At 40.7% G+C, this 23393-nt stretch overlaps 1 long non-coding RNA gene across 2 annotated transcripts; it reads left to right on the top strand.

Moving 5' to 3' along the window:
* Nucleotides 1-2771: 2771 nt before the first annotated feature.
* LOC129689080 (uncharacterized) lies at nt 2772-22038 on the top strand. 2 transcript variants are annotated; one of them, XR_008722034.1, is made up of 3 exons: nt 2772-2922; nt 6880-6984; nt 21904-22038. It is a non-coding gene; the product is annotated as an uncharacterized LOC129689080 (long non-coding RNA). The 2 variants fall into 2 exon arrangements; XR_008722033.1 differs by lacking the exon at nt 21904-22038 and adding an exon at nt 9616-10054.
* Nucleotides 22039-23393: the final 1355 nt, after the last annotated feature.

The raw sequence follows: 23393 nt of genomic DNA, 5'->3' as shown, positions 1-23393 counted from the left end.
ATTTTCTTTTTTAAATTCCTACTTTTAGCTCTTTGAACTTTGGTTTTAAATGGTTTCCTTAGTCTTACTGTCCAAATATTATACTGAATTTTAAAAATTCATTTTTCTGCTTTTGCCATTTTAATTTTGCAAATTTTTAGGTTGTTATTTTCTTTTTGTCCAGTTGAAATAGAATTTGTCTTTGCTTCCTGAATTCGATAACTGAGAATTTATCATTATTGCTTTTGTTATTTTGTATGTGCATGATGTTCATGTGGGGATGCTTACATTTCACAGCATGCATATGGAAGTCACAGCCACTTGAAGAGTTAGTTCTCTCCATCCACCTTTATGTGGGATCTTGAGATGGAATTCAGGTTGCCAGACCTACTGACCCAGCAAACACCATTACCTGCTGAGCTACCTATCAAGAAGCCATTTGCCAGCCCCTCTCTGAGAATATTTTAAGTTCTTTCTGCTCCCTGTATGTTCTCTATTAATTTGTTCCTTTAAAAATAATTGTGTTGGTTTGCTCATTGCATTAGAGATATTCTTTATAAAACAGCTGACTCTTTGTAGATATTTATGCTGAGAAGAAACAAGGCAGTTAACCTACTGTCATGTCAACCTTCAATCAGAACTCTTTGAGGAGTGAGTATCAGACTTAATTGATTAAACAAGTAACTAGTTTATTATTATTAGTTACATTTTATTAACTCTGTATCCCAGCTGTATCCCGCTCCCTTATTCCCTCCCAATCCCACTCTCCCTCCCTCAGCTTCTCCCTGCCCCTTTCCAAGTCCACGGATTGGGGAGGACCTCCTCCCCTTTCGTCTGACCCTGTTTTATCAGGTATCTTCAGAACTGGCTGCAAAGTCCTCCTCTGTGGCCTAGCAGGACTGCTCCTCCCTTGGGGGGTGGGGAGGTCAAAGAGCCTGGCATTGAGTTCCTGTCAGAGATAGTCCCTGTTCCCCTTACTATGGGAAACCAATTGGTTATTGAGCTACCATGAGCTTTGTCCAAGCAAAGGTTCTAGATTATATCCATACATGGTCCTTGGTTGGAGAAACAGTTTCAGAGAAAACCCCTGTGCCCAGATTTATTTGGTCCTTGTGGGGCTCCTATCCTTTCCATGTCATCCTAACTCCCCTTCGGCCGAAGGTTTGGTTATGAGTCTTAGTATCTGTTTTGAAATGCTGCTAGAGTCTTTCAGATGCCTTCTGCGGTAGACTCCTGTCATATGTCCAATGAATATCCCATTTGTCTTTCTAAGTGAGAATTGATCATCTTACCCTGTGTCTGCTTTCTTGTTTGTCTTCTTTAGGTGTATAGACTTCATTATGTTTATCATATCTTGTAGGTCTATATAAGCGAGTATATACCATGTTTGTCTTTCTTCTTCTGGTATACTTCACTCAGAATGATCTTTTCTAGATCCCACCATTTGCCTGCAAATGTCATGATCTCCTCCTTTTTGATTGCTGAGTAGTATTCCATTGTGTAAAAATACTGCAATTTCTGTATCCATTCCTCTGTTGATGGACATCTGGGTTGTTTCCAGGTTCTGGCTATTACAAATAAAGCTGCTATAAACATGGCTGAGCAAGTATCCCTTTTGTGTACTTGAGCAAAGTTTGGGTATATACCTAGCAGTGGTATAGCTGGGTCTTGAGGAAGCACTATTCCTAATTGTCTGAGAAAGCGCCAGATAGATTTCCAAAGCGGTTGTACCAATTTGCATTCCCACCAGCAATGGAGGAGGGTTCCCCTTTCTCCACAACCTCTCCAGCATGTGTTGTCACTTGAGTTTTTGATCTTGGCCATTCTGTTGGGTGTGAGGTGAAATCTCAGGGTTTTGATTTGCATTTCCCTAATGGTTAATGAGGTTGAGCATTTCTTTAAATGCTTCTCTGCCATTCGATATTCCTCTACAGAGAGTTCTCTGTTTAGCTCTGTTCCCCATTTTTTAAGTGGATTACTTGGTTTGCTGCTTTTCAGCTTCTTTAGTTCTTTATATATACTGGATATTAGCCCTCTGTCAGATAAAGGGTTGGTGAAGATTCTTTCCCAATCTGTAGGCAGGCGTTTTGTTTTGATGACAGTGTCCTTTGCTTTACAGAAGCTTTTCAGTTTCATGAGGTCCCATTTATTGATTGTTGCTCTTAGGGCCTGTGCTGTTGGTGTTCTGTTCAGAAAGTTGTCTCCTGTGCCAATGAGTTCTAGGCAACAAGGAACTATTTCCTTATAGAATCTAATCTCTAATTGTTTAATAGCTTTGTGTTCTTGCTTAAAGCTTGTCACTCTCTGAAGGAATTACTAAACCCTCTAGTCTCCTTCCTAAGCTTCCTGATGGCCTCATAAGGGCTGAGTGAACAAAGGAATCTGGGCCCTCCTTTTGGGCATTTGTACTTTGTATCTTCCTCTAAGATCTTCAGGGTGTTTTTGAATCCAGAGTCTTCTGATCCAAGAGTCATGGGCATGAATGGGAACCAGAGAACACTTCTACAATGTGGGAAATACAAGGTGCCTTGGAGTACAACTGCTTCATTTGAAGTTAACCTCTTCTTTTATATTTATTTCACTATACCTACAATGCAGACATATCTAGAAGGTCTGGTTCATAATTTTTATCTCATTATGGGTAGGCTATGAAATGAAAATAGGACTAGGCATTGAGTCAATGAGTTAATAATGGCTTCATGTATATTAATTTTGTTATCACTAATGATTTGATGCTTGCCATCCTCTTACTTCAGGACTAAGTATTGAACTGCTACTCTCTCCACAGCATCCTGGAGTCCATTTTCTCATACAGCAATAATGTCATAGATGCAGTCCTCAAGTTCACTGTTGTTTGGTTTCATTCCTGATTGTGAACTCACTAGCTATACCTTCTAAGGCCTCTTTTGTTTGAAGCTGGTAAAGAACATGGATGCAGATAAGGTATGCAACAGGGCTTTCCTTCTTGACGAGTGACAGAATGCACTAGAGCTGTCTATTGGCTCTAAGGAGTCTTTGGTTCTGGCTCTCTGTCATCAAAAATGTAACCTTATGATAGTCACACTGTGAGATGCCTAAAATGCCAAATTTATCCAGCCCCAGAGCCTAAGCCTCTTGTCACAGCCCCCTCACTTATTCCTGTCTGTTTTATTCCTCCTCCAATAAAGGTCATTTCCCTCTCTTTATTTCTGTTATGTACATAAACACAACATACATCTATGTAACAGAAGAACAAAGCATAAATACAATACACTATCTTTACAGAAAATGTAAATATCAGTTCCTTAAAAAGACAAAATAGGCACAAGGAAAGCAACAGAACCAGAAAATTTGAACACAGGGTTCTTCCCAGAGACTCATACCCCAACCAAGTACCATGTGTGGAGATGGCCTAGGGCCCCTGTGCAGATGTGGTCCATGGCAGTTTAGTGTCCAAGTGGGTTACATGGTGATGGGAGGAGGGACTGCTTCTGGCATAGTCTGGTTGGCCTGCTCTTTGATCAACCCCCCCCTGAGGGGAGGGCAGCCTTACCGGGCCCAATGCAGCCCCTCCTGATGTGATCTGGTGGACTGGGATCAGAGGGAAGGGGAGCAGAGCCTTCCCTATTGGTGGACTTGGGGAGGGGCATGCGTGAGGGGGAGGAGGGAGGGTGGAACTGGGACGGGATGAGAGAGGGGCTTATGGGGGGATGCAGGGTGGATAAAGTGTAATTAATAAAAATAAAAAAACTAAAAGACAAAATAGCAATACAAAAAAAAGCCAACACTGCATGAAACCCATTTCCCTTTACTTGGAAGAAAATGAGCAAGATTTTACTGCCTCCAATTGGATGGATTAACCGGTGTAGCCAGCATGCTTGTGTTTCTGTTATCTACCACCTCTCATAAATATTAATTACTTACCCTGAATCAGTATCACCTCATCAGGAAATCCTAAGACTTTCCTTAAGCAGGCTCCATTTTTGGTGATGTCCTAATCACAAATGAGCTTGAATGGACTTGAGTTTTTTTCCTTCTGCCTCAGATGTCTTCCCCAAGCTTCCAATGGAAACAGGAAAACATTTCCCTGTCTCTGGGGTTTTTAGCGATGTTTGGCTGAGAGGCACACCAGAAGAGAGTTAAAAAGGTCATGCTCGATGGGCAAGGTGAAGTAGAATGGTCTCTTTGCTGCATGTGGCTCTCCAGCACTGGAGCACAGCCAAAACTACAGAAGTTTCCCAGAAAGACAAACAGCGAAAGTTCACCAAACACTTGGACTTTAATTTGCTTCTTGAAATTCTGTCTTTCCCTGCCAGAAATTGTCACTCTTTCTCTAACCTCTCAGCCTCTAAATTGCATGCCTTTTCTTGCTGGTGATTTTCTTTCTGAACTCATCACTTCAATTTGATAAATATTTATCAGATTTTATCAGGCAATGCGAGGTACAGGAAACACGGTGGTGAATACAGCAGAGTTCAGGCCTTAATGATCTCCTTATTTCATACTCACAGAGATAAATAGTGGAGATTTAATAGTTAAACCTGGAGATTTAACACAGGTGCCAAGCCATGCTTCAAGTTCTGGCTGCTTAGCTCACCTAAGAAGGGCATTACTCCCTGTAAGGCCTTAAATGAGTTGTTTCATCTCTCTCCCTCAACTCACTTAACTATAAAGTGAACATAATAATGGTACTATATAGCATATATATGCATAAATGTGTCTGTGTTTAATTATAAATTTTTATGTTTAAATAAAATTTAAATATACTAATATATAATTTAAATAAATATAATATATTAAATATATTTACATATATCCTATATATACAAATCGGTAGATAGGTGTATATATCTATGTATTTATATATTTATATATTTATGAGTATAGATTTTTTTGGCTTTTTGAGATAGGGTTTCTCTGTGTAGCCTTGGCTATCACTTTGTAAACAAGGTCACCGCAAACTCACAGAGATGCACCTTCCTCTGCATTGCTGAGTGCTGGGATTACCTCTGTGCACCACCATACCCCGCTGGATTTTTAAATACACATATAAGCCACATATACAAATAAAAGGATAAAAATTTACACACACACACACACACATATATTTATCTGTATATTTTATATGTTGTGTAAAATGTGTCTCTCTGTGTCTATGTATATGTAATGTATAATCACATAATACACATAATATATAATATATGTATAAATACATAACATTCATGTATTTGCATATACACATTGCACGGTATGAATTAAACATTTTACTACACATATAAGTTATATTAGAATAAAAATAAGGAGCACTTAAAAAAATTCTTCTCTCATGCAGTACATCCTAATGGTAGTTTCCCCTCCCTCTACTTCTCCCAGCTGCTCCCCCACTTGCCCTCTTTCCCAGAAACCATTTCTCTTCCATTTCCCTTCAGAAAAGAGCAGGTGTCCCAGGGATATCAAACGAACATGGCATAACATGATGCAATAAGATTACACAAATCCTCCAATCAGGGCTGCTTGAGGCAACTCAGCAGGATGAAAAGGATTCTAAGAGCAAGAAAAAGTCAGAGACATCCCCACTCCCACTGTTAGGAGTCCCACAAAACACCAAGATAACAACCATAGAATATTTGCAGAGGACCTAGCATAGACCTATGCAGGCTCCGTGATTGCTGCTTCGGTCTCTGTGAGCCTATATGAGCCCTGCTTAGTTGATTTGATGGGCCATGTTCTTATGGTATTCTTGAGCCCTCTGACTCCCATAATTCTTTCTCCAAGGGATTCACTGTGAAGAAGCACTTCTTAAATATTAACACCTATTAACTTGTAAATTACCCACGTAAGATGATGGAAATATTAAAGTAATAACAGATGGAATATGAGCTTTAGAATTAGACGAGGCCTACATAGATTCAAATCTTCACCAAAACCTTTTTAAATTTGCATAACGTTTTATGTGAAGTCTTTGGTTCATTTTATCAATGCCCATGAAATTTTGCTTGTTATCATATTCATTAAATACAAGAAAATTAAGTTTTACCCTCTCAAAAACAAGAATTAGAGTTTAGAGAGATTGATTACTGGTTAAGAATATATTGCCTCTGACATAAACTGATTGGCCTGCTCTTTGATCACCTCCCCCTGAGGGGGGAGCAGCCTTACCAGGCCACAGAAGAAGACAATGCAGCCATTCCTGATGTGATCTGATAGACTAAGATCAGAAGGAAGGAGAGGAGGACCTCCCCTATCAGTGGATGTGGGGAGGAGCATGCATGAAGAAAGGGGAGGTAGGGTGGGGTCAGGAAGGGAGGAGGGAGGGGCTTATGAGGGGATACAAAATGAATAAAGTGTAATTAATAATAATGATAATAAAACAAGAAAAAAAAGAATATATACTGGGTTAGCTCTTAGCACCCACACAGAGGCTTCAAATCATAACTTGAATTCCAGGTGATACAATACGTTCTTCTGACTTCCATGGGCACTAGTTATGCATATGGTGCCCAGGCATACATATAGGCAAAACAGACTCATAAAATAAAGGTAATAAAAATTTAATGGTAACAAGGATTATTGCTGGGTATAGCAGGTGCTGGTAATCTCAGTACTCAGGTGGTAGAAGGAAAAGAAGCACAAGCTCAAGGCTATACTAGTCTACTCAGTGTCCATCCAGAGGTAAGTAGAGAAAGCTTATCCAAACAAACAAACAAACAAACAAACAAACAAACAAACAAACAAACCAGTATTGTATTTACTACATATGTGTATAAATATAATGATTTACTTTGTGTTGAAAGTCATATCCATATCATTATATCTATTTCTAACTCCTATCACAGAAGGTCTGTGATAATGAATGGTCAATAATTTAAACATTATCATCACTATCTCTATCCATGTACCATTCTGCTCTTCTTTCTGTAGCATAATAGAGCTGTCTCCAGGAAGGGACTATCCAACTGGGAACTGCACCTTCTTCTTATTTTGGAACACAGAGAGAGACCAACTGATTGATTTTCATAATAAAAAGTGAGTATAAAATATACATATTTCAGTCATTACTTCGTGCTTTTCCTTCTATGGCTAGAAGCAGAACAGTCTGCTATAAGTTGGAGAGATTGGAATCCCTGAGCCCCTTCATGGAGAAAATTTTCTACTAATTGAGAAGACCCATACTATATTCTCATCTGATAAAAAAACTTTTATTGTGTTAAGCTACCAAAATATGGGGACAATTTATTAGAGAAACTAGCATTATCCAAACAAGCAGGATAAATACCAGGGATGAACAATGGGCAGAGAAAAGTTAGAACAAGTCAAAGTCAGCCATCATAAAAGTCCAGTTCCCAGCACTGAGTGTATTTGAAGGAGAGAGAGAAATGGGGTTGCCATTAAAGAGTTTGACAAAAACCTTGAAAAAAGTTAAGATGTAGAGGTAATGTCATAGGTAGAAGCCAGAGGCAAAGGAGACAGTGTCCCATAGAAAGTAGCTTATTTTCTTAAACATATGTGTTGAATCTATAAAGGGGAACAGTGAAAGCCAGAGATAGAGGATAGATAGAAACCAATTTGTGGAGGAACTGAAATGAGAAACAACTGTCTGACTGCATCCCACCAACAATGGGGAACTGATGTCCTTTGCGAAACAGTGAGGGAGATCAAATTTGCGCCTGACTAAGATGTGTTCGTAACTGTTATGAAAGATGGACTCAGGCGCAGAGTAACTGGAGGCTGGGGTGGGAAGTAGACTGATGCATTTAGAAGTGAGGTTGTTAGAATTAGAGCCAGAAAATAGCATCTTTAGCTGGAAATTGAAAATAGCTGGTACCAAATATGGATTCTATTATGTTGATTGATAAAATTTAAAGATATAGAGACCTGAATACAAAATATCTTTGGTTTGTTAGCAGGTTCCTGGGGGGAAGAGGAGGAGGAGCAGGAGGAGGAGGAGGAGGAGGAGGTTAATAGAACTGATAGAGGCAGCAGGAGAATGGAGGAGATGGGGAATATAGTTCTCTTTTGGCTAGTGAGTCCTAGGGATCTGCTTGACCATTCCCGAGCACTGAGTTTATAGGCACATATTTTCTACAACCAGATTTTTCTTATCTATGTCCTGGAAGATCTAACTCAGCTTTGCATGCTTGATTTTACAGACTAAGCTAACACTTCAATCTCATTATCGTATTTTAATAAGCTCCATCATAGTCCCTATTGGTCCATGCTATTAAGAATCACCACCATGAACTTCTCCCTTTTTCCTAGATGCTCCAGTCAGTCCACTGGAAATTTGCTTCTGCCTTTAAAATATGTCCTGAGTCCAGCTACTCCTCATTGTCCACTAATACTGCCTTGGCCTGAGGAATTGCTCTCTTGGGTCAGGTCTCCTCAGGATAGCTGTGATGGTCATCTTCCTGTCTTCCCTGGCTTGATGTTCACTTATGGTTGCATTGTAGCTTGAGTGACTGTCCACACATGAGAGATATCATGACACTCTTCTGCTAAGCCCTGCTATAGCTACTCATATAGTTTGGTAAGGGCAGGAATCCTCCGTGGCTGCACAGCCCTTCTGAAGGTTCTGCCTTTAGGCTTACCCCCTTCCCTATCACTCTTCTCTTTTTCTGTGTCTAGCTCCTGGGCTTCACTACTGATCCTGGATGAAGCAGGCATGGCTCCTTCCTTGTAACCTTGTCTATAGCTATTCACCCACTGTGCAACTTCTCTGCCTCCATGTCTACATGGCCAACCACCCTCACATCTGCCTTAGTATCTTAGCTGCTTATAGGCGGCTTCCTCAGTGGGTTCTATGCCTGATAACTGTGCATTAGTGCTATTCTGTATCCAAAATTCCACTGTCCAGGATCCTCCAGACCCATTTTTCTGCTACACACCTTCTTTCTCCCCTTAGCACTCAACACGCTAGCACAACATGTAATTTGCTTGTCATGATTTTTGTCCAATCCCCCTCAAAAACTCGACTCTCAATCCACTGGTGACTTTGAGGAGAGGGCTTTGACTCCCTATTGCCTTAAATCTTTGAGAAGTGCCGGATAGTTAATACATTAACAAAACGGTCTCCTATTTCAAGGCTATCTTTGTTTGGGTTTTGTTTTCAGATAGGGCCTTGCTATAGTACCCAGGTGCCTCCAGTTCAGGGTCCTCTTCTGACCTCCTGCTGGGTAGGATTGCAGGTGTGCACACACCAAATCTAGCTCAAGGCTATATTCTTAATTACTAAATTACGCAGCCAAAGAAGTGAGAGATTAAGTAAATGAGTGAGTGGAATGAATGATGCTTCTAATAGTTTTGAAGTTCGAGGGGGGCTGGGTTGTCTCTGTATCACGTGGGTCCGCCTAAAATAGAACAGGTGCATCCTAGAATTAAATTACATCCTTCAGTCACCAAAGCTAGGCCCCTGCTACCACATAAAACACTTCCCTCTGATTTTTGGCCCATAGTGACCACAATTGCTTCTCTTAGCCAAAAAAGCCCTTTGTCTCTTGGCTGAGGTTCAAATCCCACTGCTTTCAGCGAGACCAGGCAACAAAAAGGAGCTTCAGTGAGCAGGACAACAGTCACTTTCTTCCTCACGAGTCTTCCCAGGCTGCTTAGCCTTCCCCATGCTCCCATTTTTAAAACCTTTTTACTTTATTTGCTTTGCAGGAGTCTAGCTGGCAGCCCAAAGAGGTCACTGTGGCCTGACAGTCTGAGAACAGCAGCGCTTCCTGGGGGAAACAGTCCTCTTTTTCCTGCCTTAAAAAAAAAAAAAAAAAAAAGATATGCCAGAGCTCAGATGTTAGGGCAAAGTTGAGGAAAGCAGCTCTCTGTTGCGTGGAAAATAACAGCATAACAGCAAACCTGTCTGCGGTAAATTATGTGTGAGGACAAAGCCTGCTACCTCCCCCAGTGTACCCCACCCGGCCTCCATCCATCCTTATGCTGGGACCCTTCAGAAATAGCAAGCTGTGCATCAGAGACCTGCAGTTCGATCTTGACCCAGAAGAGCTGTGTCCCCTTAAGCAAGTCTCCTGGCTTTTTGTTTGAATTTCTTGATATTATCTGTAACATTACATTAAATCCTTTCCTTCATACTGGTATGAGAAATAAAAAAACATACTTTGTCAGCTTTGTGAAGTATTTTTTGGTTGTTAAATTTTATGTTAAAAAAAGACATAAAATTTTATGTTAAAAAAATCTCAGTACTATGTAAGCGCTTGTGTAAGTACTATGTAAGTGCATGTGCATGGTATGAGGGTGCTGGGGCACTCACCCATGCATGCGCGTGCACACACATACACACGCACAATGCATGCAGAAACAGGTAAGATCTGAGTAAAGGCTGTAGTAAAAACTGACTGTATTGGAAAAAGCAGAAAAAAGATAGACACAGAAATAAAACACAAATCTATGAGGAAATGGTCTCACGTGATTATGCAGAGAAATACCATAATAATCTATTTGAAAGCTAGAGACCAGCTGGTGCTGTTAGCTTGGCTTCAGATCAGTCCAAATACCTTTGAACCAGGAAAGCTGGTGGTGCAGTTCTGTCAGTGGACAAAGGCCTTACAACCCAGAGACCTCAGGCTCTAGAGTCCAGAGGCCAGAGATCCTGGAGAGCTGTTGTCCAAAGATGAGAAGAGCGTCCAGCTCTAGAAGGCAGGGGAGACAGAGAAAGGCAGGCAGAGAGACACAGAGAGAGACGGAGACAGAAAGACTGTGAGAAGAAGAGGGGAGCATCTTATTTTAGTTAGTTTTTATAATTTATTCACTTTACAAGCAGATTGTAACCCCCTCCCTCATCTCCTCCTGGTCCCACCCTCTCCCTCTCTTCTCTCTATCCCCCTCCCTTAGTCCTCAGGGAGTGGGAGCCCTCCTACCCTACCATGTGACCCCAGCCTATCAAGTCTCATTAGGACTACCTTCATCTTCTTCCTCTGTGGCCTGGCTAGACCATCCTGCCAGTGGGAAGTAATCAAAGAGGGGGCATCAGAGTCCATGTCAGAGACAGCCACTGCTCCCCTTACTCCCTTAGGGAAAACACATTGAGACTGAGCTGCCTAAGGGCTACATCTAAGCAGGGAGTCTAGGTCCTCTCCATGCATGGTTCTTGCTTGGTGTATCAGTCTCTGCAGGAATCCCTTGGGCCCAGATTTGTGTCCCCTTTAGGTACTTCTATTCCCCCACTCTTCCATAAGAACCCCTGTGCACTGCCCAAAGTTTGGCTATGAGTGTTAGCATCTACTTTAATCCCCTGCTTGGTGGAGTCTTTCAGAGGACATCTATGGTAGGCTCCTACTCTGTTCCCTCTCTTTGACAGCTTCAGGTGTCTATTGTATTTGCCCTTCTGAATGAGAATTAAGCATCCTCCCTAGGGTCTTCCTTGTTATTTAGCTTCTTTAGGTCTGTGGATTGTGGTATGGTTTTCCTGTATTATATAGTAATCAGATATTAACCATATAATTCAGAGGGGAGAATCTTATGTCCCATTCAGACCCCAGCTAACTGGAGAGTGCCCAGGTATCCACCCACTGACACCAAGGGAGGATTCCTGCCCTCCTCTTTCTACTGACTCTCAGTGCCAATCGTGTCTACAAACACTCCCACAAATACACTTTACTAGCATTCTAGCTAACTCTTTTTTATATTCATTTATTTTATAATTTATTCATTATATATCAACTCACTACCATACAAACCATGGCCCTGGTTCTGGCGATGTGCTGTGGGTGTGTAGGATGTTATCACCAGGGGAAGCTGGATGAAGACTGCCTAGGTACTCTGCCTTGTTAGCAATATCTCCTCTTTCTGAAGTTAGTTCAAAATACATGTTAGAAAAGTATATAGGCTTGTTTGTTCCTCCTATAGTACCTTCTACATATGTCTTTGGGAAGTGTAACCCATAACCATTGGATCTATTTCTCTTAAGGATCTGGTGCTTGTTGAGGGCAGTTACCCTTTGTCCTTGCTTGCTTCTTGGGCCCAGTGCTTTGCTGGTGTTTACAAATGTTTGTTGATTCTTTCTGCTGAAAATATCAAAACAGGCAGATTTCTTTTCTCAGATTTTCTAGGACCATCTGTGAATATCTTACAACAAAATTCACATTCTTAAAATTCTATTTTATGCCAAACATTTTCATATACAATTCTCTTAGTTAAGCCTCATAGAAATTTTATGAGGGACAAACCAAAATTTCCCACTTTTGGTATGAGAAAGATGAGTGATAGAAGCCTTGATCTGTATACTCAAGACATGAAGGTCATGGATAGCTGGAATTTAAGCTAGGACTTAAGACAATTTAAATTTTCATTTATCAAGTACTATTTGTCAGGGCCTGTTCTTAGAGCGTAGGACAGAGATGTTCCTGCCAGTAATGAAATAAATATAGGTGATTTTTTTAAAAAAAAGGCCTAACACCACCACCAACAATAATAAATAATAAAGTAGCAAATGGAATGTGTGAGGCAGAATTCGTGGAAAATAATAAGTTTGCAGGGTTCAAAGAAGCAGGGTACAAAGAAGCAGTATTCTTTAGAAAAAGAATATTGCAGGAACAGGGGCATCCAGGGAAAGGGTCCTATATCAAGCACATGATGAATATAAGTGGACCGTCCAGGCCATTGGTATGACTGCAATGGTCAACACATTTAGCCGGAGGCCCAGAGAGGACACTGGGAGAACCTTGTGGGGACTTTGGCCTTCTCCTGAGTACTGCCAGAAAGGTGGCAGGATTTCGAGCAGAGGGATGGTATGTGCTGACTCATGCTGTAAATGGTTCTGTTTAGAGGAGAGTAGGCTGAAAGCAGGGTAAAGGTCAAAAGCAGCTGAAAATCAGCAGCAGCATTGCAGGAAGGAGAGAGAGGCTGGCTACCTAGACTTTGGAATGGTATCAGGGAAACTTCCTGTTTCATGACATCTCATCTAGATCTATCTCTCTGACTCCTACTTTGAGTGCTACAGACCCTCTGATACGTGGTTCCTCATTTGCAATGACCTTTTCTTTCTCCCTCTCCCAGGCTGGCTCATAACATATTTCTCTCTCCAGATACTTTACATATCCACCCCACACTTAAGAACTTCCTACCTCCTGCCCCTTCTATGGTCTCTGTTGTGTTCAAACTGGGCCCTTAGAAATCTTACAGTTCTCTTGTGCCTGCCTGTCCAGCCTAGTGTTGTTATATTCCTAAACACCTCTTTTTCCTAATACGTTATAGGGCATGAGACCAAAGGTCTGGGTGTACTAGCAAATGTATGAATTTTGGAATAAAATAAGTCTCCCTCATAACCACTCCAAAGTCAAGAGGGTGATAAAAATGACTCCTGGTGTCCTTGTCTGCTAACTGGTCTGAACTAATGATTGTGTTAAGGGATTGTCATATAGTTCAGCAAAACCAGATGCAAGAATTTGTGTTAGAGCCAGAGAAGGTGCTAGAGCAGGGTTGGTAAGGAAGTATGCTCAGTGCACACTTTCATGCCCAGCTCTCTCGTAGTGTACTGTATATTATGGAATCCTTCTACAGATACTAGCATTTCTGTTTTACAGATTAAGGAACAAAGAATATAACAGCCTGCTCTGTCTGTCTCCTAGCTAAGCCCCAAAGATGAAGAATGCTTGACATCTGGAGAAGACAATTTGATTCAAGAAGACAAATGAGATTCCCCATTTAAAATAATAATAATAATATAAAACAATAAAAAGAAAGAGTTGTTTTTAGGCCTAGTGAGTTGGTGAGTCAAAGGGCAATGTCTCCACAGTATCCATCAGTGCCAAGCTATAAGGTGGGCCCATCTCATATGGGCTTTCCCACAGCCTATGCTGGGAGCTTCCCCTTGGCCCACACAGGGAAGGGGTGTGTAAATACTTTCCCATGACAGGCAAGTACAGCTAAGCATGTGGCTCAGGGCTGGGAAGAGATTTACAGAAACCTGGCAATGGAATGGCCCAGTCCAGCCAGAAGTGGCATGCTAAGACAAGAGCCCCATCCAGGGATGAAACAGCCAGTTTTCTTGGGCTCTTAAGGAGATACAGGGTGCATGAGCTGCAAGCTCCTGACTGGGTGCAAACGGCATTAATCAGGTACCTTATTCCTACCTGCAAGGATAAGGCAGGAGGCCATTAGTGGCTTGCTTGAACTCCGTTAGCATTTTACACACTCTCACTTATTTTACCCAGACAGGATGTTTGTTTGTTTGCCAGAATCTAGAGAGGAGGTCAGAGAAAACTGGCTTTTTAAAGCTGAGCCTCTTTTGTACTCAGTCTATTATAAGAACTTTCTACAAGATAGTATAGGGGAACCTATGTTGGCTAATTTTATGTACAACCTTGATGAGACTGTAGAGATCAATTATTTAGGCAAATAGCCTTTTAGGTGTTTCAGTAAACCTATATTTGTAAAAAAAACATATATTTACAATGCATACACACATACATATATATATATATACATTTATACATATATGTATACATATGTATACATATATGTATATACATATGTGCACACATACATACATATATGGTCAGTTTATTTGAAAAGCAGCAGGTGTAATGTGCTATGTAATGTTATGGGAAAGCCTTAGCTAATCACCTAAATCCTTTAATAGCAATGGTTAATGTTTCCTGTGAGGGAATTCTGCCTTCAGACAGCAACTTAGAAGTCCTACCTGAGCTTTCATCCTTCAGACTGAAGCTGCAGAATCACCTCTTACTAGACTTTCCATCCTGCCTGCTGACCATAGATTTTGAACTCAATAGCTTCCCACACTGGTGTGAATCAATTGCTTAAATCCATCTTCCCCGTATATATGTGTAAATATGTATACATGGATATCCACGCTTGGACCATTGAGACAGTCTGGAGACTGTGAAAGCTTTCTCTCAGGACTCCTCATATGCACAAATCATAAACACTGGACTTGTACTTGAAGACAACATGAAGTACTAAGTCAGGAAGAAGGATGAGGTTGGAGGATGAGGCCACACTTTGTACTCATGAGCTGCACCTCTGTGGCTGTGGTTCCAGAAAGCAATTCTGTCTGCATCTCTGCTTCTGGTTCTTCCTCTGACTCCTGGCTGAGATGATGGACCCCTGATGTGTTGTGTTGTTTATTTTATTTTTTGAAATATAGTATCTGTGAGTAAGCCTGTAGAAACAATTAACCCAGTAACCAACAACCCACCCATCCAGCCACCAACCTGCCCATCCGTCCTCCGATAAACATCTAGGGCCCACAGCTACCATCTCTCACCCTGAGTGACGCCTGGGAAGGAAAGGGCACGTGAGTGCATACACTAGAGGTCTGTGACCAGGGTAAAGTCCTACCTATGAGATCTGTAATTCCAAATCCTAACCCTTTCTGTAGACAGTTTCAGCCTTGTAATTGTATTTGTTCATTTGGACCTTTTCCCTTGGTCATACAATCTGACCCTTGTGGCTGGCCATTGTTACCATCCTTAGCTATATGCTGCCCTGTTCTATCCTGCATTTTAGGGACTTGGAACTTAGTCCCCTTTGATGATTTTTCTTTCTGCCTCTCATTCCAGCCCGGAGCCATATCTGTTGGAGGAAACAGATGCTTATTCACCTCCTACCCAAGCTCGGGCAGTTGAATCATGACTTTATTTCTTCAAGTGGTTGAGGATTCTTTCCTCAGGTTTGGCCATCTTGAAGTCTACCCCTATCCTGGAAGCCCACACACAGCTCTGAGATACAAGTGTTTTGACAGACACACCTGCCATTCTCAAGCTTTAATATCGCTGCTCTTCCTTGCTCTCCCTCCTCTAGGACCTATCCATGTGCCACCATGTCCACCAGCACCTGAGCACAGGAGCACAAACCAGGCTCCTCGTTCTTTTACTTACTTTCAGAGTATGAAACAATCTCCACTTTGTTAAAGAGACTGAGATTAATATGCCAATTGAAATCAAAATAGTGAAGTAGACATCATGAGGAGTCAGCTGCAGTGTTCAGCCTCTAAGGATTCTGTTGAGGACTGGGTCAGGGTTAGGACACCCTTCCTGAAAGAGAGGTTGAATGCTTAAGATGGGCCAGCAAGTGCTTCAGGGTGGGGAGGAATGTTTTGGGCAGAGGGAATATCAAATGTTGTGGTAGGACATTGAGTTGTGGTACAAAAATCAGGGAATTAGTCCAGCATGCTGGGTATGATGGAGAGAAAAGCACAGGCAGGTCAGAAAGTTAAACCAAAGCTGTTTGTCATCCTGCAGTATTTCCAGACACACAGACAGGCACCTGAACCACCAAAACTTCCTCAAAGAACTGAGATTTCCTCTCTGGTAAAGCCTCTAGGTTCCCAGCCAGGTGGGTCATATTTGCTGGAAATGCTCCAGACTATTTCCCCTTTTGACTGGCCTCAAATACTAAGCCAACTCCTGGAAATTTGCATTGCAAAATCCTATGAATAGTCACAATTCACTTCTGCAAACACATACCTGTGAGGAACAAATGACCAATAACACATATGTGAAGGTTGGCCATTGTGTCATGGTAGTGCTCTTCGTGCTGGTTGATTTGATTGGCCCTTCTTGGCTCTGTTCTCTGTGTCCTCTTCTGCTCTATTTTACTACCATTAAATTACATTTTAAAACACCATATTTGACTCATGTCTTAAAATTTCCTCTAGACAAGAGATCCTGGGCTTGATTTCTAGATCTCCCCGTGAGACACTGCTCTGCAAAGGAAAGTGTTTGTTTCTGATGCATTACAGAGGCTATAATAGGGAGTGGCGATGCCCTAGACTGAGGTCTCAGATGCTAGGTTATTTTTCTGCCTGTGGCAAGGAGTGTTGTCTTTTAGCAGCCTAAAGCATTTTGGCTTTTGTATGTTTTGTTATTTAGAAAAGAAAAGAAATTCAGCAATATTGCTCGTGATGTGGCTGCAGAATTCCCTTTTGGTGAGGGTTCCAGAAAGTTGTGTGTCCAGCATACAATATCCTTTGTTTCTAAGCATCTGCATCCGTCCTTCAAGAAGGCTGTCAGTGAGGCAATCATTTCCCCCATGCTTATGCAGCCTGGGAATTGAAGGACAATTTGGCCTCTTTGTCATTTTCAAAAATCAAATATGCCCAGGGACCAAGTTCCAGCAGCAGCTGTTTTTGCTTTATGTTTTATTTAAAAACATTTAATTTTGAGCCTGTTATGTTTCAAATGACTTTTTTTTTCTTTTTGGTAGAGCAAGCTGAGCATATATATAAACAACCCTCAATTATATAAAGTGGCCATTTTATTAACCATTAGGTTTTTATTTTTTATTTTGTTTCTGATAGTATTTGATAAGTTAAAATGATGAGTTATTATTATAAGAATTTTGTTGAAAAATAATGCCAACTCTATAATAAATACTGTATATTAATTTATCATTTTGTGAGAATATTTTGTTAAATGGTTTATATATAATAATTTATCATTGGCTTTACTAAATTCTTATGAAGCAAACAAGGGACCTACTGTCTCTTTACAGTTAGAGTTTCATTATGGGAAGATGCCTAAGGGTTTATGACCAATGAATAGCTAAGCTCAAATTTTAAGCAGGTATGTTTCACTCCTTATAATATATACTGAATATATATATTATGTATATTTTACTCCTCATAATATATACTTGTGTGATGTTATATTTATAACAAAAAAAAACCCCAAAAGTTGGTACCCACCTTTTGATGGTTTGACTGCTGATAGTTTGGCTGCTGATAGTCAAAAGGAGGTCAGGTTGTGCCATTGAGAAAGGGAATTCTGGCTCATTGACTTTTCTTGTGAAAATGAGGATTACATGGGGTTACTACCTAAAGCCTTACTTCCCTACTCTCAAAATTATATATACAGATGGTCCCCATGTATGGATAGCTTAGTTTTATGATGGTGAAAAGCCTGTATTCATCCAGTAGAAACTATGGTGAATCACACAGTGGCTACCACTGTGGAGCAACTGCTCTCTTCCCTACTTTTAGCATAACATTCAATTATTTGCATGAGGTAGTCACGATGCTTTTTTTTTATTAATAAGATATGCTTTGTGTTATAAGATTTTTGTGGAGACCAATCCAAGTATTCTGATTAAGGAAGGCAAGGTTTAGCTCTGGGAAGGTTAAGGGTACTTGATGCATTTTTATTTGTGTGGTGCTATTTCTGGCACTTGCCAGGCAACTGCTCCTCACACATCTCTATTGCTAGCCCCTTAAATGTATTTTTTACTCCATTTTCAACTTAGAGTGGGTTTATATGAGCATAAGCTCTTCATACATCAGGAAGCAACTGTTTTTATGTGTTAAGCTATTAGCTATAAGACATCACTGTTTTTCTCTCTCTTCACTTTTCCCATCTCTATCTAAGGCTTTTTGTTCCATGGAAATTTTTGTTCCATATGCTGATTGACTAACCTTACTGTCATTCACAGAATGTGATCTGGACGCAACCATCATTGCATCTCCCGTGTGACACGAATTTGAGAGCTCTCAGCCCAACATTGGGCTAAGCACCAGACCCTGGTCCCAGAGGAGCTGGATGTCCTGCTCTCTTTACTGACTTGCATTTCTATGTGCAAGTCCCTGAGCTTCTTTTGAGTCTCAGCTGCCTCCTCTCAGCTAGTTGATTCTAAAAGTGTTGGAGACCTACTTGTCTGCAAAGGTGATTATGAGGATTACAGTTAAATAGGAAGCAGGAGGTATAAGCAATTTATAGGAAAGGTGCTCTCCAAAGCAGTGCTGTATTCTCTAGGTCCTCTGAGTGAGTATTTATTTTGCAGAAAAGTAAAGAAAGTAGGAATCAATAGGGACTCAGCTTCAGGGGAACAGGAGTTAGAATGGTCATCTGGGGCAGCAAAGCCCCAAGAATATTTGTAGGGGTGAGGGGGGTATCTCTACTGAGACACACCCAGACACTATCTTCATAGCTCTAGTACTGCCTCTGCTCATTCTGAACCCGCTATTTCGAGTTTCCATTACAAGCCCCACCCATCCATTTGTGCCTTTGCTACCTTATACCCGTTGTGTCTCTTGCCTACTAGCTTCTCTCTCAGTTAATTTTGTCTTCATTTCTGTTTACGGCCACTAACTTTCTTTACAGGCTCCACTCTCAGAATTTACTTGTAGATTGTTGGTGGGGGCTGGTCAATATGTAATGTTTAACTTTCTCAGAAAGTCCTGTTAACACAAAAAAGTCTCCAGTGTGTAACAAACCTTCAAACAAGTAGAATTTGTTTAACTCTCCTTTGCAAATGTCCTTGGCATTCTAATAAACTAGGTGGGGGATGAAATAAGTTGGTTATAAATAAATACAGTCCAGAAAGTGGTTGATGACACAAGAGAGGTGTAGAAAATGTGAAATTGGATTACAGAGACAGGAAATGTCAAGTACAGTGGGGAGCCAGCAAGGCTTTATGGCACAAATAACATGAATTGAACTGAGTCTACAAGGAAGACAGGATTTGGAGATGTAGAAATAGGAAAGGTGTCCAAGAAACAAAGAACACAAGTGTGAAAAGAAGTTTAGATTAGAGAAATTAAGGAATAACTACAGAGTTAGTGAAATTTTCATTTTATTAGAGCACAAGGGATGTAAACAGGGAGGAAGACTGACCAAGGAAAGTAGGATGTCAAAATAAGATGGAGGGTATAATCGCACTGCTTTTCTTTGGTGAAAATATAAGTGAGATATAAATTATAAGGCTGTGATCTATATCATTACATGGATCTGTTGGAATAGAATATTGAAAACTCATCAGAGTAAGATTGGGCTAAGTCAATTAACTGGGTTCTTGACTTTCTCCCTTCTTGCAAACGGATGATGACACTATTAGTATTGATTTCTGCATTGAATAAGATCAAGAAGATGAAACAAATCATTGATAAGAATAAGGCTGGAATGACTCTGGGTGAATTCCCCATTTCCTTAAGGAATGGCCTGGGGCAAGTCATTTTCTTTGTCACTCTTGGTTCAGTCCTCACATCTGTAATCTTGCAGGGTAGTTAGCTATTTGATGGCTGCATTCACAGCTTTTCTGAGTCTATTATCACATATACTTGACCTCTTCAGCTTCATTTCAAAAGAAATCATTCATTATTTGAGAGCTGGCAAAGAGAAGAAAGGCACTCTATGCTGTTGACTTGGATAATCTTCTTTATGAAAACACCTCAGCTGGAAGCATTGCTTAGATTCATGCGTTATGAAGAATAAAGATTCTAGTAAATTGATTTTTCTTATTAGAAAGTAGATTAATTAGCATATGACCTATTTAAACCCTTGCTGTTAGCAACACATGTCAGGTAGGTAGAACATTTTTCATGTAAAAAAAATCTAAGTCCTAAAATAAGAAAATAAGATCTAAGTACCATGTGTGCATAAAACTGTGATATTGTCATTAAGCACTGTAATGCTAACAATCTGTCACTTATGGAATATTTATTGTCTGCTAGATAATTTCCTGGAAGTTTTACATGTATCATCGTAATAAACATTTACAAAAACCAAAAAAGCTAAGCAGACTATTGAGACCTATAGTGTATGTAGGTTAACTTTCCAGAAAAGATGCTGCTTCCTCTTCCTTTGAACCTGGAAATGTGTGCTTACTTGGATAAAAGAGTCTTTGCAAGTGTAATTAAGTTAAAGATCTTGAGATGAGCAAATTATTCTAATTCCTGAAGTGACCCTAATATCCAATGAAAATTGTCCTTATAAAAGAGACAGAGATGAGTAGGAAGCATTACCACAACAGAGGATGGAGTGACGCAGCTGTAGAGAAGGAGCACCTAGAGCCACTGAGAATCTAGAAGAGTGAGGAACACGGGGCCTGCTACAGGTTTTAGGGGAGGCCTGGCCTTTCTGTCATCCCAGTATAAGCAGTGGACTTGGAAAGGGGCAGGGAGGAGATGAGGGAGGAAGGGTGAGATTGGGAGGGAATGAGGGAGCAGGATATAGCTGGGACACAGAGTTAATAAAATGTAACAACAACAACAACAACAAAAGACTTTGGCTTCTAGAATTGTGACAGCACATTTTCCTGCTGTTTTATACTAACTAGTTTGTGGTATCTCAACTAGTTTGGGTACAGCCCCAGAAACAACTAATGCATACTCTTTTTACACATGTGAGAATGAGACATAGGAGAATAAATTAACTTGCCTCCGTCAAAATACAAAAACTGTAACCCAGGCACTCTTAACATTTGTCCTTAACCTTAGTAGATGACTACACCCTTTATCTGTCTTTGTCTCCAAAGAAATACACAATTACAGGTGGGGACATGGAGCCTAGCTCATGGGTAAGAATCAAGAATAGTGTCCGAGAAGAGTCAATCATACTGATATAAGTGTTTTTCTAGAGAATAAAGTGAAGAAAACTTTCTAAGCAGAGCAAGCTACCATAGAAGGGGAATAAAGAAAACAAGGAGCCTTTAGATAACTGAAGTAGCTAGGTATGGGTCTGGAAGTTTCTGGAAATGGAAGTTAAAGCAGAAAACGTAGGTGAAAACAAGCGGGTGATAGACCTTCTGTGTGAGAGAAGAGATAATGAACTCCTCAGCCATTTGTAAGAGGTTAAATTTTGTGGCACAGCCCGATCCCAAGATCATGAAGATCTTTTAAGCACTGGCTATGGAAAACAGCTTGGAGGCGAGGGTAGAGTAGATTGAGACTAGAGGCAGACTCCCTACAGTCATGACTGTGATATGCATATCAGCCATGCTGATGGTACACCGAAAAAAACCAAGTTTGTGAGACACGTTAGGGAGGAAACCTGAGTAAGATTCTATGACTAGTGGATGTCAAGGACAAAGGGATGGAAGGAGGGACATGGGCTACGCTGTGAACTTCTAGCTCTTGTCGACTTTCAATGCTGAGAACCAGGTTGGTGGCAATGCCATGAGGTGTGGTTGGTGATCACATAGGTAAATAAATATTTGACTATTGACTGATAATTTTGTGTGATTTTTCTTCTGAATGTTCAGATATCTACCTGTTAATCATGACTTTGTGACTTGAAGCCGGTAAGGCATTGGACTGCATGCTATGAACTGCAAGCGACGGAAGAGAGTGACTAATCCACCTCTGTACAGCAGACTGGTCATCTATTAAGATTTCCTAAGAGAGGCCGCCATGGTAAGATAATTTGATAACTGAATGTCTCAGGGTCAATGTCTTATAGCCTCTGACCTCAGATTCTAGCTTTCTTCTTGCTCTTTCCTGGACAGACAGACAGGATGCTATCTCTTTGTATCTGACCTTCTCCATTTATTAGCCATCTGACCTTTGAAAATTTGCTTTACTGCTCTGTACCTTAATTTCAGCAGTTGTCAAAAGGGGATGAAAATTACAGTGCCTGCTCTCATTAACTCAGACAAGAGCCTGAGTGTAAAATCTTCACGAATGGAAAGGGCTTAGAAAATATGAGCAGTTATTTTTATGACAAGCCCAGATTTTCCTCTGCAATTGTGTTTATTGAACTAGTCTCTGAGTTCATTCAGAATGTTTTCCTATGATTTGATGATTTCCCCTAACATATGTCTATAACACAAGTTCTCTAGTAAATGTAGAGGCAAAGTTTAATGTTACTTAAATATTTTTTTTTCCTAGCTAGGGAGGGAGGAAGGGTCTTGTGGGGAAAGAATATAGAGGGGTGGGTAAGAAACAGCAGTAAGGAGAGAAGGTATATTAGGAGCATGGTACAAACATAGGTGGAAATTCTACAATAGAAGCATTAATACGTGCAGCTAATGTGACTGAATAGCTTTTTTTAAAAAATGAACTTTTCTGTGTTGTCTTGTGTAACCTCTCATGTAGGCTAGACTGGACATGAAAGCCTTCCTGATGCCCTTGCCTTAACCTCTCAGCTGCTGGGATTCTAGATGCACGCCACCATATCTACCTCACCTCCCCACACACACACACACACATAAAAATTCTATCTCAATCTCATCAGCCAGCTACCGAATATCCTTTTTGCTAGTCATACAAAAACACCTTACTCCGTTGGCAACGGCGTTTTATTGTCCTGTGACTCTCAGGCAGAAGGTGTTTGGAGATGAACATGAGGTACCCTAAACTTAGATCTTATCTTAGAAGAAGCTCGTCAGCCCCTCAGTTCCATGAGCTAGGTTCTGATTCATGTTACAGTTCTGCACCTACATATGGATGGTGGTTCATCCTGCCAACCCTGGAACCTAGCACAGCAGTGTCCTTGGTAAACAAAATGTGGATGTTTCTCGGCTTTCCAATTCCTAGGTTCTGTCCAGCCGAAGAACTACACTTTCCCCTCCAAAAAGCTCAGGATAGGAAGAGAAGAAGAAGCAAGCACAAGCAAGAGTCAGCAGCACTCCTTGTGGCATGGACATATGTATATGTATGTAAGCCAAAGTAACATCATCTTGGATTCTCTAAAAAAAAGTGTACAAAGTGGTGGCAAAGCAAAAATGGAGAAATGGTGACAGGACAGTTGTGT

This window comes from Psammomys obesus, unplaced genomic scaffold (assembly GCF_907164565.1).
Source record: "Psammomys obesus unplaced genomic scaffold, mPsaObe1.curated_primary_1811, whole genome shotgun sequence".
NCBI lineage: Eukaryota > Metazoa > Chordata > Mammalia > Rodentia > Muridae > Psammomys > Psammomys obesus.
The sequence above is the reverse complement of the archived record's forward strand: the minus strand, read 5'-3'. Positions and strand labels throughout refer to the sequence as shown.